Below are 18,885 nucleotides of genomic sequence, written 5' to 3' on the forward strand. Positions count from 1 at the left end.
TCACATGGCAGCGTTGTCCTCATCCCGCATTGTCGTCAGCCTGGCCACACAGGACCCTGCCATCTCTTTCTCAGGCCATGGAGACGCATAAAGCTCTCCTGAGTCAGCATAAGTACAGTGCTGCAGAGCCTGTAACAAAACAGGTAAGTCCGGTGTGCTGGGGTTAATGTACCTGCCTGTCTGATCGCTGTCTTGGTCAACAACCCACACCCATCACCCCCCAGGTCTGCCCATCGTAGCCCGCGCCATCCTTCTCGCCTTGTCCACCATCGTACTCTACCAAATGGCTTGCCCAAGCCCACAAGCGCCTGCAGAGTGGCCTCCCCAATGTGCAGGGGCCATGCCACATTCCAATCCCTTACGCACATATACCTATTGAGGGGTCTGACCCCTCCTCCCCCAAATGCTTCCTCCAGCCCCCCGCTCCCTCCTGGCCATCCTACGGCTCCCCCCTTCGCTCTACTCCAACATGGTTGCTATCAACACTAAAGTGGGGCCACCATGCTGCCCTGTGACAACCTCCTCACACCCAGGCTCCCCACACCTCTGTCACTGTTCTACCTGTGGGCACCCTTTTTCATACCCACTTTGCTCTGACTAATGGTCCCTCAGCCCCCATGGGGCCCTGTCTCACCAACCCTCTTTTTATAAAGACATCAAGGGCAACCAGCGCACCCCAGGCCTTGCCAGCCTCTCTCCCTTCTTCTAGCACACCGCTCATTTGCCCCTGTTCCTGAGCAGCCTCCAATTACTCCTTCTCCCCACCCTTGCCACGCCCAGTTTCTCCCCAATGCCCTCTGTCTCCTCCATCACCTTTCCCCTACCCCCCCCTCCTTGCTGCATTGCCCCTTCCACTCCCCCTCCACAAAGCCTTCATAATCATCTGGGTGGAGCTCCAAGGCCCCACCCCCAAGTTCTTGTCCTCCTGCCGCCTGGGCCTCATTAGTCTGGACTCCCTCTATGACTGGGACCTGATCGAGCAAGGCTAAAACCTCCTGCTCAGTCCCCTACACGTGCTTCTTCCGGGTTCCCACCCTGATGCATACCGATCGCCAACCTATTCCCCATGGCCTAACAAACTCCAAAGTGAGCCGATGGCACACACCTTGGCTTGCTGTTCCGGCGCACATGTGAGGACCACCACAGTCAGACTGCCAGCAGCAAGCCTTGCCAGGAGTGCCGCAACACGCATGACTGGCACCACCAAATCCATGCATCCTGCTTCTGCTACCAGGAGCATTGTTTCTTGAACCTTCTGTCAGCCATTCTCCTAGAATTTGTGTTTTGTAACTAAATTCCTCATAAAATTCTGGTGCACCGGCTGGCTTTATTCTGGGCTGCCATCCCAAAAGAAGCCCACCTGCGGGCCAGGCCACTCCATTTGCCAATTTCCTTCCAAGGCCGGCTGCTCCCCAAGGGCATTTTATCTTAAACCTTTGTGTGCATTTTGTTGCAGCCTAGCTTAGACTGTGTGTAATGCAAGTTGAAAGTTTAAAATAAAGACTTACGTATTTGCAGTGCTTTCTGACACAGGCTTGGACCTTGTAGCACTAAAATACACAAAAATACACGTCACTATTCTCCACTGCACCAACCAAAATTTAATTCTGTGGCTCTCTGGTTGCACACAGACTTCGGCAGTACATTAATAGAGGATTCATAATGTGCTATAGTGCACTTCCCACTGATTAACAACTTCTTTTAATTAAGTTCTCATTTAAGCTTCACGTTATTTTAAATGTAGCTACCTGAAGGGCAAAGACTAAAAACGTAGGACCCGATTCACAAAGGCAATCTGAGACAAAAGTCAGAATGCGATTTTTACAAACGGAACATTAGGAAATTGTGATAAATAGTAGAGAAGGTCATGAAAATCAGTTTGGGTAAGGAAAAGGGCGTGGCTGGACACTACATCATATCCCAGAAAGGTTTGCGGCTTTGCATCATGCTACATGCAGTCCACAATTTGCACTCCCCTCAGTGTTGACTAGTGTCACACCAAAATCTGGTGTAACACTACAGTCAACACTGCGGGGGCGCAAATTGTGCATGATGCAAAGGAGCAAACCTTTCTGTGATGTGATGCAGTGCTTGGTCACACCCTTATCGCTTCCCAAACTGATTTTCATGACCTCCTTTACCATTTATCACACATTCCTAATGTGCCTTTCATTCCAGCCCATGGATTACACTTCATCCGGCCCAAGCTTGATAGTACAGCCTGAGCTGGAGAGTACAGCCCGGGTCTGGAAAGTATGACCCAAGCCGGAGATTCTGGCCTGACTGTGGACACAAAGATCCGACTCATAAATGCCCTCCGTGAATACCAAAAGTCATAGAGTTAGACTTTTATCTCAGATTGCCTTCATGAATCAGGCCCCAGAGAATATTTAGGGGCAGATTTATGTTTGACTTGCGCCTCATTTACGCCGCCGTTGCGTCACTTTTGTGACGCAGCAGCGGCGCAAATCCTGTGCCATGGTGCGGGGTATTTACAACGTGACGCATCTGGGAGATGCGTCACGTTGTAAAGCCCTGCGCCACATGTAGGTGTTCCTGTGCAGGTGGGGGCGTTCCGGCGCAGGAACGCCTCCTAAAAGTGGCTGAGTGAAATCTACAAGATTTCACTCAGTCACTTTTAGCCCATGCTGCGTCAAAACCCTGCGCCTGCTTGAAGCAGGAATAAGGATTGACGCAGCATTGTGAAGATAGGGCCCCCCAGAGCATTGCTGGAGCTGCGTCACGCTGGCGACGCAACTCCAGCAATGCGCCACTTTTACGGCACAGATGCGTGACGCATCTGTGCCGTTTTTGCCCCATGGTGCGCCGCATTATAAATGCGGCGCATCCATGGTGGCGGAGCTGGGGCGCACAATAACTGGCGCATCCCTGCTGATATGCAGGGATGCGTCAGTTATTATAAATATGCCCCTTAGTTTTTTAGCCACACCTGTAATTCGACCCCCACGCTCAGTGGCCCCGCCCCTATTTGATGCAGCATCACAGTGCCATACTTTCTTCTAATGCACTTCGGCCGCTGGCTGTTTTTTTCGTAAATTTGTACATTTATGACTTGCTACAGTGAAATAGTATATTTTTGCCTTAATATTTTAACCATTTTAATTGTCTTGCTAATTTCATCGTAACTGAGCTAATAATTAATACAGTAAAACCTTTCTGCAACTGTATTATTTCATTTTTTCAAACAAACAGTGCCTTTTCTGTACAATTAGCATCCCCTTTGTCTGAATATGTGTTATAATGCATCAATTACTCGATAATACTCCCATAGAATGGGAAGCAATTCATCTGTGATTATTTTGCACGTCACATAATTTGACTTTCTTTTCCACATAATTCTCCCTTTTCGCCTCACGCTGTTTAGTTATGCCTGCTGCATAATGTAACAGGAGTAACTAAACTGAAAAAATTAGGCGAATTGCTTTATTGCTCTGCGACCGAAATTGAAATTATGGAATAAACGGGTTCATAGGATGTTGCCTACTGCAGCCCAGAAACTGCTTGCAGCAAGATTCGTGTTATCACAAATAACTTTAACTCAAATTCTGCCTTGACGTGCCCCTGTTTTTAGAACAGACTATAAAAGGAAACAATTAATTAATTTGTGAAAGTAGTGACACACGATTTGAACTCACACCGCTCTCGTCTCAGTAAACACTGCTTTCGTCGCTGGACCCCACCTTCTTTCAGAAAGTATTTGTTCTGATACACACAAAGTTCAATACCCTCAACAGACAAAAAAAGTGCAAGTGGCAGGATTAAGAGGAAACAAAAAGAAAACTGGAGACGATGAATAATTTCCTGGAATTAGAAGTATGTAATGTTTGAGTGATGGGTGGTAATATATCTGTCTGGCTGCCTCTAGGACAAAAGCAACGCTAAAAACAGCCTTAAAGCTCAGAAGTGGGAAATCAGCTTTGCTGCTAACACCTTCCAGCTGCTCAGATGGCAGGCCCTGATTATTGATGGGCAGAGGCGCGGTTTACCTAAGAGGGTGGGAATACTTCAAGAGCTTTGCCTAAGCTTTTTTTGTGAACATGTTTAGTTGCAATGAAACAACAAAACGTTTGGAAATGTCCAGGTTGTCGATGGATAAAGTAATCAAGCGTTAAACACGTGAAAGCTCTATTGTAACATATCAATAGCACGACAAATAGAGGTTTGCAAAGATATGTAGGGGCCAGTTTACTGAAAGAGCAGGAAAGCAAACCACATGGCTCTGAGCATTCACAGACCCGCTTGTGAGTTCGTAAATATCGATTTGCCCAGTTTTAGGAAGGTGACTTTCAACTAGTCCCACTTACTTTTTAGCATGTTGTCCCACTCTTCAAATTATATCTATGAGTCCCCAGTTATCGCCCTGCACATTGCGCTTCCTTGAATAGCTAAAACCACACACAGATGATTGAAAGGGACTCTTGTGACGTTGGGCCTGTTGAACACCTACGTCAGTTTTCATATATGAATTATGACTAGAGTTTCACTGGTGCTGAGGTCCTCCTTACTAATGCTGATATTATGAATAATATTAGGCAGTGACCCCATCAGGATCATAAGGTCAGCGGCAACTCTACTGTGGCCCCCAGACAATTCGGCTGCCGCAATCTGCCAAAATCCCAGGTGCAGTTTCCCCACTTATCTTGGTGACCAGCAGTTGTCCATTTCTCAGGGGACCCTTGGGATTCATTTGGTAATAGAGGGTAGTACTCCCGCAGCCGGGAGTAACCGATGCGATCAGTACAGATCAGCTTCCATTCCACTTACAATGGTACACTAAGATGAGCATGCACTCAAGGGCAAACTGAGAACACATAATATCATCCAGAGGCTTGAACTATTTTTATAAATTTCAGGGAACACCTGGCGACAACAATGCGCACTTTGCATAGTGTTTGTCACTATGAACCGGATTCGAAAAATGCATTTTGTAGCATGTAAAGTAGTGGAGCGGTTCGTCCATAAGGATGGGGGGGCGTTGACATCACAGCAGTTCAGTGGGACGACCTGAAGCTGTGTTAACTGAACTGCGCATGTCAGATAGGTCGGTGTTTTCACTGTGGCCAACCTATCATGCACAGTTCAGGGTTCTGCAATCAACAGCTGAAAGGCAGCTGAGAGACAGAGGCACAGCCTCGTAGGTGTCCAATGGGGCACTGTATTTGCCTTCTCCAGCCAATCCTAGCACATCTCTCATGCTGTTTAGCATTGTAAGCTGCAAGACAACAGTGCTTGGATTGGCTCAGATGCGATTGTCCATTAAGCAAAGTGAGGCAGGAGGAACTTCGGGTGTGATTGCAGCCGAACGTGTGCTGCAGCAGATCATCAATCAAGGTAAGTTTATTTTTTAAGGCTTTAATCTAATTGTTTTTGTGCCTCACCACTTTTAAAATGTATCAGCCGCCACTGTTACTTACTACAAAATGCAATTCATACAAGTGCAGATCTCCACCTCCACCTTTCATATCTTTTCTATGAGGAGCTCCTCATACACATAAGTGTGTGGAGGAAGGAATGAAAAAACAGGCCCCCACAGCGGGTAGTGCTACATAGCGACATCATCACACCCGCTGTGGAGGTCACCCAGCAGCAAACTGACACTCTGAACCAATGGAGGATTCAGGCCCCAGGATATTGTGTTGAGAAGGAAAGGAGGAGGCGGACACCTACAACAACCAGTGCTACATAGCACTGCTGTCATACCCACGGCGTGGACAAGGAGATGGGTGGGCCCAAAACCTCCCATCAGTGACTGGAGGAGGCCAGACTAAGCCACCCCTCTTTCATTTGAAACAGGCTGGAAAAGTACAAAAATGTGGGTAGCGTCAGCATCTTGCCTAAAGGAGCCAAGGGATTAACGATCGACTGTTTCCTTGAGCAAGCTGTCAGTGTTACCACCAAAGAAACAAATCCATACATCCCTTGATTTAGGCGCATCCCAATGCCCTACTAATATAATATTATTCCCACCCATGTAACCGGTGATGAAGCACAAAACGAAAGCTCCACATCCCCCTCAAGTTGTTGATAAAAGTGTGAATACTGGTAATGAAATGGCAACGTCTGCCCCACTAATGCCCCAGGGGTTTATAAAATTGATCAGCTGTGCCAAAGACTTGGTTCTATATTTAAAGATCTACTGCAGCCAATAGTTGATAAGGTTGAATGCATCAAAACCTATTTAGCCAAAATACTTCAAGACAGTCCAGTACAACCTAGTGCACATTCAGAATCTTTGGCCGCACAGCCTACATCTACCTCGGATCCATGTCCATCATTTCACAGAGGGGATTACCCTAGCTTTGGGCAACACTGCAGCATACTCTACTGCTACTAACTGCAATTTGCCACCCAATGATCATGTGGTTCAACATCAAGTGTCTGTAAGGCTACCAAATGTTCCTGGTGACCGAACCAACAGCCCTATGAATATGCTACCTATCATTAGTTTAACCCTGAAGTGTGGCTGCATGTATTGATCTTAATAATAAAAGGCAGGGAAAATATATGGGATAATCTGTCAAGTGTATAGGTGCACCTCAAGGTTGCAGTTGTCCACTATCATCCCAAATATTTTCTTAGCTAATGTCCCCAGCCTGAGCTCTGAGCTCGGCGACAATAGTGCCCATCTTATGTACAATGTTCTCAAATTCAGCTGGATTTTAACAGTCAGGAGGGTTTCATGTATTTGTCCCCCTTTGAAATCCTATGAGGACAATTGTATCAATGTCAATTTAAAAAAAGCCTATGTATGTATGTAATCTATTACTCTGTTACAGAAATTGTGTTAACATACTCAGCACCACTCTGGACATGCCCCTGGGAGTGTTTTTTATCAGCCCCCAGCTAGGGTCTTCTCAGTGGACAACCCTAGTGACTTTTACTCACCCTTTATGTTACCAATTCTGGGTTGGCATTAAGTAACATGTTTTTGCCTTTAGAGAGTTTTGATTATATAGACCAGGGTTCTCCCAAGTCAGTACCGGAGGGCCGGATCCAAGCCAGATTTTTAGCATTTCCCTATTTAGATGAATGTAGTTATCTTGAAAGTCTGGCATGGATCAGGCCCTCCAGGACTGACCTTGGAGAACCCTGATGTAGATTGACGCTCCAGCGCTATTGTCTCTGGTGCCTCTACCAATCTCTCTGTAGTTAGTAAACCCATTTCTGATCCTGAGACTCCGCCTCTGCACTTAGGTAACAGTTTAAGTATTATTAGCTGGAACATTGCACACGTCGATTCAAAATTAATCTGGAAGAGCGACTCTTACAGATTAATACCTATGATATAATTTTACTTCAAGAGGATTGAGCTACCATTGATGTAATCTGTGGGGGCCTTAACTGCCTACTGTACCTGCTATCTCCTTTAATTCCGGTTAAGCTAAGGGTGCCCTCTTAGTGAGGTCCAGGATGTCCTTTTATCTTAATATTATATCTATTGATGTGAAAGCAATGTGATTCTGTGATTTTATTTTAATATTGAAATGTCTGTTTTCTAACTGGTCAATGTTTATAACACAGATTTTACTTCCTCTAATCACTGTAATTGTCAATTATTGTTTAATATCACTGATGATTTGTGTGACTATTTAAAGCCCACTCTCAGGGGGTCTAACTTGGTCTTTGTGGAGATTTCAATGCAAAATTGGATGCTCACACTGTCATGGCTGCCAAGCCTATATGTCAACAGTCAGGCCACTCCAAGGTGGACTGATTCTAGAGGTGCTGCACTTGGCAACTTATAGCTGAAAGAGGTATAGCCAGGATTCCCGATTCTGATCCTGTCGAATCAGCGGCTGTGCCTGTGTTTTTTGGATTTGGATGTGCTTCCACCATTAGCCATATCTTTATATCCTGCAGTATAACCAAGTACCTTCGATTAAAAAACGTCAGTGACCACAATCCCCTATTTGTGGGTTTTGTTGCGCCTGTGACCAGTGTGCACCGCCGCATGCAGAGGCGTAGCGGGGGGGGGGGGGGGGGGGGGAGAGGGTTGGATTCTTTGCACAATGTAGCCAAGAATGGCCTTATATTTGAGCTTGGCAGGCTGGTTTCTGTCCTAACTGTCAGCCTATCGCGCAAAGCCCCTTGGTCTGATTGCGTCCCCATGGATTTATTCAAATCAAATATTAATCTCTGGTCAGCACAGTTTACCAACGTTCTTAACAGTACTTGCCACACCTGGCTCCCTACTTCCTAGTCCGTCTCAATTCATTATTGTTTCCATATTCAGGAAATGTAACCGACTTGAACCACACTGCTATAGACCAATATCGCTTGTTGAGTCCATGAGTAATGTTGTCTGTCTGTACAATAGGGTTATGGAATAGACTAAAGAAAATGAGATTCTGTGCAAATCCTAATACAGCTTCAGAGAAGGTCTTGGTATAAATAAGCAATGCTTGAATCTTTACGTTGTTTTGGCAAATACACAGTAGCAAAGTGTCACCCATTGTACCTGGCCTTCATGGACCTCTAAAGGGTTTTGACCCAGTCAACTAGTCAAAACTGTGATGGTGCTTACTCCAGACCCTCAAGCAGTGAACATTTGATCCTATTTGCATTCTGATTTAACGACAAGGGTAAGGTATGGGAATAATGGCGAGTGTACACAATCTTTTATTTTGAAGCGCAAAGTGCGCCAGGGTAGTGCACTTGTGCCTGTATTATTTATTTTATACATTAATAATTTAAATTCGTCTCTGGTCACTAGTGGCCAAGATGTGCCTCTACTTAATCATAAATCAATTCTGGAACTTTTATATGCAGATGATGCCATGTTTCTAGCACGTATCCTTACGGCTTTAAAAACTTTGTTGAAGTATTTTACCTGCTTTGTGTCAGATTTAAATTTAGAGATTAAGGCCATCATTTACAAGAGGTGTGCGCCACCAGAGTGTTACTTTTTATGATGATCAGGTGGCTCAGGCCTCTCAATCATACCTATGAGGCAATGCAAAGCCACCCTGTGTAGCTTTTCAGGGCCTCATAGATATGGAGAAAAGCAAAGCAGCGCATAACGCTACCATGCCTAACTCTATGTAGGAGGTGTTCTATGGGCATTGCTGTGGGTGTTACCACTCAACACCCATGGATGTTGACACTGCCCCAGATTTACAACATCATGTAAACCTGGGACAGCGCCAAAAACATATGCCTCCCCAAAACAGGCATAACAAGGAGAAATGTTTAAATGTTTCCTTGTTATGCCTACATTGTGCAGCACACATAGAATGAGGAAAATGCCTCTTGTGATTGTTTTTGTGCAGGAAGGTCCCAAGAACAATCTTGCCAACAACACACACATCCGTGCACAATGGGTGGGAGCTGACTCCAGCCCAGGTGCAGTGCCTTTGATCACCCTGCATGGAGGCCTCGCATTGTTAGCTAGGCCCACATAGGAGGACTGGCAACCACACCGTGCGTGAGACACACTACCAGGACCAACAAATTGCTCATGGGTCCCCAGAACACCGAGGTGGGGCCCAGCCCCGATTCCATACTTGGGCCACCTCACCGTATGGCGAAGGAATTGCGAGTGGGCAGAGCCTGCTCTCTTCACTTGGCCGGCCCCATCCCGCTTCAGAGGCCCTTAGGTTACAAGTCATTGCCTGATAGAGCGGCACTGGAACAGACGGCATGGGGCCCAGAAGGCAACGTCAGAGGAGATGAAACTATTGGGGGAAATGGCATTCCCTGCAGTAGAGTGGAAGTAGAAAGCTAGGGGTCCACTGGCCTCAGAACTACCACAGTGACACTGGATTAGCTGGCCCCCATACTAATGGTGCTGCTGGAGATTGCTGGTGGGCCCGCAGAGAGCCTACACCAGGGTCTGGCCTTGTGCATGGACTGGTCACAATCCTAGGTTAGGAGCTTGCCCTATCACCACCTAGCGCCCCTACCACCGTGGAGGAGTGATTCCTATTGCGTGGAGGCAGGAGACTGTATTTAACCTGAATGGAGTTCCACCTGACCTGCTTCTGGTTGTTGCTGCGCTGTCCCTTCCCCCACCGGTGAGCCCCTTATTTCAGTGGCTGTCATTTGGTGCTAACGCCACCCAGGGTAGTGGGGTTAACTTTGGTGCCTACAGATTCGAAGCTGCTGATGCTGGGCAGCTCCCTGGTGATCTGAGGTTTTCGCTCGGCACTAGTGGGGGACTCTGTGCTCCCTCCGCCCTCCCAGCGCACCAACTGGATGGCTGTGGCTGACTGAGTTGTCTCAGGGCCCGATCCTATTTTATTCTGCTGGTCTCCTCCAGGACGCTGGTCTATGCATGCTCTTGAAATGATTCCTGTAACCCTGAGGGCCCCACAGGAATGGCCCACAGTCCTCCAAGTCAACAAATTGACACCAAGCTACTTATGCTCAGTGGTATCCCTGGTGCCTTGAGGCCCTCACTGGTGATTGGCATTAAGGTCACCTGGGACCTCCCAGATTACTACAGGTACCACATCCTCTGCCTGTATCAAAATAGTAGCACCGCAGGCCAATTGTGGAGGTCTGATCATTCTTCACTAGCAGTTACAGTGGCGCTTCTTCTTCTAATATTCCTGTTTGAGTTGCACACAAGGAACCAAGGAGGATGCATCCATGAGCACCTCCCAAGAGGGGATCAAGCAGCGTGCAAGTGGCAGAGACACTTCCTCTCTTAATAGTAACTTTGATAAACTCCTGGCTGCGATAGATGCATCTGGGGAACATCTGGAGGGGAAGATAGATTTCATAGCAGTGGAACTTAGCCTCATTCTTGAGAAATCCAGGAAACTGTGGGAGGGGGTCACTGCATCGGAGGTCACGGCACAATCACTGACACCAGCCATACAGTCTACAGATATCTGCCTAACAGAACTAGAAGCCCTCACAAGGCAATTGTCTGCTCGGATGTTTGATCAGGAGGGTAGGGCCTGCCAGAATAATATCTGAGTGTTGGGCTTCCCGAAACGACCCAGAAAGCATAATTTCTCACAGTCAAGAAAAAGCTGTGTGACCTGGGCTTGCTTTACTCTCTACTGTTTCAGGTGCAGCTGAGAGTCCAGACAAAAGTTTGGTTGCATTTCTTCATGTATCCAGTAGTGGCCTGAAACTGGTTGGAGTTGTACAACCGAGGTACTGTATGCCCAGAAATGTTGGAGCGCCCAAGATCCCCACGTCCCCATCAGCAGAGATCCCGCCACAGAGTAATTATCCTTGCATGTCACATAGTACTCAATCAGCAGATGTTACTGAGGAAGAACTGTCAGATTTACCATGATTTGATTCACAAAAATCGGTTGTAAAGTGTGATCCAACATTTTGCAAATCGATTCAGATTTTGTAAATTGACCTATGTACTATGTGCTGCCTTAGCCAATGAGGTGTGATCTCAACACATAGGAGTCTATTCATAAAAGTAAATTTAAATGTGAGTAAATCTACATGTGTAAATCTACTCTTACACTTTACAGTAAATGTACTACTTTTGGATATTCTAATTTCACATTTACTGCAAAGTGTTGATTTTCATGTCTCCACAGCTGAAAAAAGCAATGGAGTCAAAATTACAAGTGTAAAGTTACTTCAGCCAAAAAGGACCTCGGAGTGAATACAGCATCACACAAGGTCAACCACTGGGACTGCAACACCCTCCAATAGAAAATAATGGAGCGCCTGATGTCAAATCATGCAGAAGGGGGCAGGGCGTGATACAACCAGAAGACAGAGGCCACCAGCTACTCAAATTCGAAATCGAGAAGGCACTGGTAAGTATGCTCAACAGGATATCCATGAGATATTATCGGGCAGAGAAATTGCTCAAGGCTTTCTTAGATGGGGCAGCATTTGTCCCAACTATCTGAGGAAGACAAAGAAACTTTAGGAGGTGGTATCACTGAACCTGAAATCAGAGAAGCTATTAAGTGCTTAGGTAAGTCACAAGTTTCAGATGAGATGCCCACTGAATTCTATCAGACTTACACCTCCTTGGCTGTTTACGGTTCGATTTGTACCGAGGCACTTGGGAGAATTCTCCAGGAAAGACGCATGTAGATGGGCAGGATGCTCGGTTGCCCCATATTTGGGGTTACTCATGCCCCATTGTATTTGTAGGAGCACAGACCGTCTTCGTGCAGGTTTTTGGATTATTACTATTAAAAAACAAGACTCGAAATATGTCACATCTTCAAATGTTGCTCTGAATATGGAGCAATAGGAATTTTAAGACTGAGAACGGAAATCTTTTGGGAAAAACTCTATACGTACTTCATTGATCTGTGATCCGAGCCCATAAAGAGAATATTGAGCCCTGACGAAGTTCCGTTGGAACGAAACGCGTTGGCTGAGCCTTTTTAGATGTCAAAAAGAAAAAAGGACTTAATTTTGATAAGATTGGAAGTTCTCTGAATTTTGCTTCTTGGTGCACCGTCCTTGTCCTCAAATAGTTCGGAATCTGTGTCTTCAGTGGAGCAGATGTGTGGCGAGCTCTGGACGTATCGTGCACAAACCAAGGACTTGTGAATTAATTTTGAAATTGAAGTGCCTAACCATGGTCATCTACACAGTGCTTTTTCAATTATTAATTTTCAACACTGTTAGAGTGCTTAGGTTTACTTAACAAATATTTATGTACATTCTGTGTCTTTTAGATGCAGTGTGTAAATCACACCTTGGGTAGTAGGGTGTTCTTAACCTGATAGCACCGTATTTTCATAAAGTTAGTAGTGTGTTATACTGAACCCACAACAAACACTGTTTTTCCTTTTATATGAAGTGCGAATAAAAAAAACACTACTACCCCTCATTTTTCAGTAGATTTGGATCTCTAATAAGGGTGCTATCAATCTCAGGAATTATTGGGCATGGGGCAGAATAGTCGTCAAGATATCCTGCAATACAGAGTTATAATGTACTCATAGCAATATATAAAATCCCCAATTGGACCAATGAAGATAGAACAAAAATATTTTAGACATATGGGCTTACCTTGCACAAAATTGGGCTACACCATTACTGTTTTACATTTTTTTCTTTTTCTTTCTTCTTTTTCTTAGATACATTTATGAATAAATGATAATCCTATACAATTATGAAAGAGTATCGTTCAGAAACTTACTAGAGATACCTACAGCTAGTTGATGTATTGCTACACATTGAATGGAAGACGGTGATTGTACGTATTAGAGATAAAATCAATCAACATATATATTTTTTTAGGTCTCGCCTTGCTATCGCGTAAGCGATCGCAAAGCGAGACTATAGAAAACGGGTAAGAAAAGTGCTCCCAAAAAGCGGATTGCATGGCTAGCACGCGCACAATCACGCGCATCGTGCAGCCATGCAATTCGTTTTTAGGAGCACTTCAAAGGGTCCGCTCCCCCGCCCCCAAGCGCGCGCGCGCCACGCTCCACCGAGCTTGTCTTTTTTTTTTTAACTTAAAGCGGGAGGCGCGCGTGCGGCCAATGCGTGTTTTTTTTGTTGTTGTTAACACCAGCCTTCCCAGGCTCTTCCTCCTCCTCCCCCCCACTCCTAAGGTTCAGCTGCCTCCTTCTGGGCTCAACCTCAAGCTGCGCAGGAAGATTAACCCTTTCAGGCGGCTACTTTTTCTGCACCAACTCGGACTGTGCTTTAGTAGAAGTTGAACCTTTTCAGGGCAGCGTTACACAGCAGGGTTAATGCGAGTGCCTTAGCAGATCTAGCGCCTGGTGCTTCTTTTAAACACGGAGTTACATGTTTCTAAAGTAACTGAAGTGTTTTTGTGTAAAGAATGGATGTAGAGATTATATACTGCGTGCTCCCGCCCCATGAGAAAGGAAACACGGGGGCTGGGTGACAGTAGGGTGAGGGGTGTCTTTCAGTTCTGGAGTGCACTATCGCACACAATTGGGTCCGAAGACTCGACTTGCGCAGGAGCACACCACAACAATAGCTTTGCATACAGCACGTCATGTGGCACGTTGTGGTTTCTAGGTGTTGTAAATGACAGTTGTATGTCTTCAAACCCTTCAGTGTTCCACTTCCCTTACAAAAAAGTAAGTTTCACGGAGATAATAATGACACAGAAGAAACCGCATTATGCAGAGCACTAACAAAAATAAAATAATATATTTTATAACGCAAGGAAGTGAAACCCTGGGGGGGTGAGAGGATGTGGCTTAACGGACAAGGCGGCCGACCTTGAATCTGAGAAACCAGGTTCGAGTTTGGCAAAAGGCTCACAAATCCTGTGATTCTGGCCAAATCACGAAATCTCCCTATGCTTAGTAATGAATGTGTCCCTCTGTTATGAAACTGGTGCTCGTGTAAAGTGCTCTGATACCTTCGGTTCGAGTTCGCGCTATATAAATCTTCCATAACGTTTCTCATACCCCGGGGGGGTGTGGTGTATTTTTTTGTTGTTTTTAACACCAGCCCTCCCAGGCTCTTCCTCCTCCTCCCCCCACTCCGAAGGTTCAGCTGCCTCCTTCCGGGCTCAAACTCAAGCTGCGCAGGAAGATTAACCCTTTCAGGCAGCTACTTTTTCTGCACCAACTCGGACTGTGCTTTAGTAGAAGCCGCACCTTTTCAGGGCAGCGTTACACAGCAGGGTTAATGCGAATGCCTTAGCAGATCTAGCGCCTGGGGCTTATTTTAAACACAGAGCTACATGTTTCTAAAGTGACTGAAGTGTTTTCATGTAAAGAATGGATGTAGAGATTATATGCTGCGTGCTCCCGCCCCATGAGAAAGGAAACACGCGGGGCTGGGTGACAGTGGGGTGAGGGGTGTCTTTCAGCTCTGGAGTGCACTATCGCACACAATATTGGGTCCCGAGACTCGACTTGCGCAGGAGCACACCACAACAATAGCTTTGCATACAGCATATCATGCGGCACGTTGTGGTTTCTAGGTGTTGTAAATGACAGTTGTATATCTTCAAACCCTTCAGTCTTCTGCTTCCCTTACAAACAAGCATTGAAAATGCAATAGTTCTCGCCTTTGATTAAGTTAAAGCCATTTGCTTTGCTAATGGTATTGTATAGCAAAGCAAATGGCTTTAACTTAATGAAAGCCGAAACCTATTGTTTTGTTTTAAAATCCCTCTGATCTGGCTATCCCGGGTTTGATCTGAGCCACCACGATAGCTTGCAGTAGAAGAGGCTCCCTGCACTGCATTGAGGTGTTAACACGCAGCACACTCCAGACAAAGGCCTACAAGCAGATCTTATCAAGGCCCTTTCACATTCAGGGACGCAGGGCAATTGGTTCGGAATTTACAAGCTCTAAACAAATGTCCGCTTCCTTTCATCTTGGGAGGGCGGGGTGACGCAGGGGGCAGAGGGAAGCGACGAATAGTGAAGTATGTGACTTTTACAACTTCCTCTGGGCAGGCAGCCTTCCAGCGAATTTACCCGGGAGCACTGTCCATGCGAACGAGCAGAGAAGTGGACACAAACATTACTGTATTCTGCACTGTTGAACAGTTAGACAGTAACACGCGCCTGATCTGCATAAATGCTTACTGCTGTTCTGATCAAAGCCGAACCCGAGGCAGCGAATAAGGGATTACATTGCCGCACTGAGCTACAGTCTTATTTAAATAGGGTTAACTTTACAGTACAAGCATTTGCAAAGCAATAGGTCTCGCATTTATAGGAGTTTGAGCTATTGGCATTGTAAATGACAATGCTTTTTATTTAAGTTTGGTTATTTAAAACATAAATAAAAGGCACTGTCATTTATAATGCCAATAGCTCAAACTCGTATAACTGCGAGACCTATTGCATTGCAAATGCTTGTTTTAATTAGGATGTCTACCAATGTCATTTGATGGGTGTAGTACAGTGTTGAAATTAAGGGCTGTCCTATCACTGAATCTGTGGAAAGACAGATATAGAGTCAGGAAACATCCTTACACAAAGAGTTTTTGGGGCATATTTATGAGGGCCTTGCCTCATGCTTTCACCATGCATCGTGGTACATGCATGAAGCAAAGCTCCAAATCATATTTATAAAGCCACAAAAAGTCACGTTGTGTGGCTTTCAATCGCTTCATAAATATGGAGTAATGCAATGCAGCTCAAATCGCAAGTTACGAGGAAGGCGTTCCATGGGTATTGTTGTGGGTGTTCCCACGCAAATCCCATGGTTTTTGAGGTAGTCCCAGATTTATCAAACCTGGTAAACCTGGGAATGTGTTAAAAAGAAACGCCTCCCCTGTAAGGCGTAACTCGGAGAAATAGCTGTAATTGTCCTAGTTTTTACCTCTTTCTGTATGTGGTGCATTCTGCATCACACATTGAAAGAGGAAAACGCCTGTATGGATTGTTTTTGTGCAGGAAGATACCCTTTTCTGTACAAAAACAATCCTGCCTACATCACAGGAACCCTTACACAAACCATGGTGCCAGGCTGCCTGTATTGGCGTTAGGCTGTGGAAACGGGGTCAGCGCAGGGGTAAAGGACAGAAATGCACCGTATCGAATAAATACAGTGCATTTCTGTCCCTTCCCTGTGATGTGGGGCACTTGGCAAGGTAACTTGCAGCCCTGCCCTGCACTATAAGTCCCATAAATATGCCCCATGGTGTATAGTAATAAGTTATTTGAACTCAGTACAAAATCAACTACATAAACATCTGCTGGATTACATCTCATGTTTTAAAGTTTTTCTTTGCTGCCGTACATTGACATGGCATGACAGATTGCTAGTTACTGTGCCAAAAAATCTACCACTCACTTGTGTCCAAGGAGGAAACCGTTGGACAGAGTGGATGACGAGAATATAAATATACTAATTAAATAAGCTGCACAGTGGAGTTGCAGGTCTGATATACATCTGCAATTTATTTGCTATAAATTCTGAATCCGAAATTGCGAATCGTATTTCCATATGCGCCACCAGTGCGTCACTTTTCCCATGTTAAAAATGACGCAAAAGTGGCCCAAGGGGCCTGTAAATAAGCCCCTGTGTTTCAAAAGGAGTTGTTTTTTTCTGAAAATTTAGAAACTATTTCCAAATCTGATTGAGTTGCAGTTTGCAAATGTCTCAATCAAGCTGTAGACAACCACATGCTCAGAGGAGCCAAGGAGAGAGAATTGCATAGGAGCAGAAGCAATTTTAAATCCAAATACATCGTGGCCTACTAGAACCTATCAAGGGAGTAAGGAGCTAGAAAATGCACACGCACGTTCTCAGAAAAAGAACTGGAAATTCCGGCTGAGGAATGTATGTAGCATAATGATGAATTATTTAGAAAAGAAGCCTGAGTGTTCCAGTCCAGAATCCAATAAAAGAAGATTCGGCTCAAAATACATGAATGAATAAATGCTGTTGGGGCCCCTAAAAGTGCCACTGATAATATTCACTAGCGATTCCCTCCCAAACGTAAGAAAAGTTATCCAGGCGATAGACTGAGGCAGCAGACACCAGTGAAGGGCCGTCATCTGCATTACCCTCCAACCAGAGGCTGTCATGAGTGAGCAGCAAAGGCACTTAAGCACCACCGCCTACACCAACAGGTAAGTGTCAGATTTCCTACATATATGTAAGTTAATCACAATGGCATCATTATTAACTAATACATTGTGTGAGAAAATAATTTTAACAAAGTAGAAGACGAGCATTTGGGATAATAAATCCATAAATGGATTTAATTACACTGTAGAAATACAGTAGGAGAGCTGCAGTGCTGTAACGTGAAAAACTGTGTTTAAGTTTAGGAAAGTTATACATTTACAGATCACAATAAGAATTAAAATAACTAGATTCTTAATAATGAGATGCTGAATGTAACAAAACTACAATTTGAATTTAATATTCAAATTATAGTTCAGCAAATCAGAAAGCATTGCATTTTCCTAAAGACATGAATACACCCACGCCCAATGGCGGGAGGAAAGCCTCCGACAGCTTTCCAACCGCCATCGTTAGTTTGAATTCTGACCGACTGATTATGAATCAGTCAGTCAGAATTGAAACCGGACGGTTATTCTGGCTGGCTTCCGAAGAGCTCAAGGAGCCCTTCGGCCAGTCAGAGGCTGGCCCGTAATTAAAAAATGTGGCCTTTCCACCCTTGGGATTATGATACTCGGTCGCCGGTAGGCTTTCTATGCCAGGCTTTCTGACATGGAAAGCCTGTCGGAGCGTGAGTATGGGGGCCCACTGTTAATGCCTGCATGGTGTGCAGGGATTAACACCACCTCCAATTTCCCTATGGGAGCATGTACTTTGGCTGGTTTACGGCCGTAACACATGTTCCCATAGGGAAATGTCGGAATGTGACCGAACAGTGTTCAGTCGCATTCTAATCAGGTGTGCGGGACCGCCGACCAGTGGTTGGTCGGTCCTGTTTCTGCGTCCACCCGACATCGTAATAGGCCTCAAAATGATTTGGAGCAGAAGTACTGGAAGACAAACTTTGGAAAATTGAATAGCAAACTGGAACACCATTTATCCCAATCCCTGAACAACAGGATTCACAATTATTGTAGAACCTAATTAAAAGAGGGGTAAACCGTTCTAATTGTATTAATAACATAAATGTTACAAATACAATATCCAAAATTATCAGGCTATTCAATATAGTTTGTGTTTAGATTCAAATTTTTTGATTATTTTTGATGAGGCAACATAGGATGTTAAATTCTGATTTCTGGGTTGGGTTTGTTTTTTACTATAAGCAAATATTTTTATATTTAATTTACTTCCTGTGTAATAGTCTATACATTTTTAATTACATTTAAATGATATATTTATATGTTATGTGTTGTGTTTATTGGGGATTAAGGGGATAGTGTTTTAGTATTACATTGATTAGATTTTTTGGGGAGTTCAAGTGTAATTAATGTTTATGTTAAGTATATTTTGGTGATTTAAAAAAAAAATGGTGTACTTTTTTAGTTATTCATTCAC

Source organism: Triturus cristatus, chromosome 2_1 (assembly GCF_964204655.1).
Source record: "Triturus cristatus chromosome 2_1, aTriCri1.1, whole genome shotgun sequence".
Classification (NCBI taxonomy): Eukaryota; Metazoa; Chordata; class Amphibia; order Caudata; family Salamandridae; genus Triturus; species Triturus cristatus.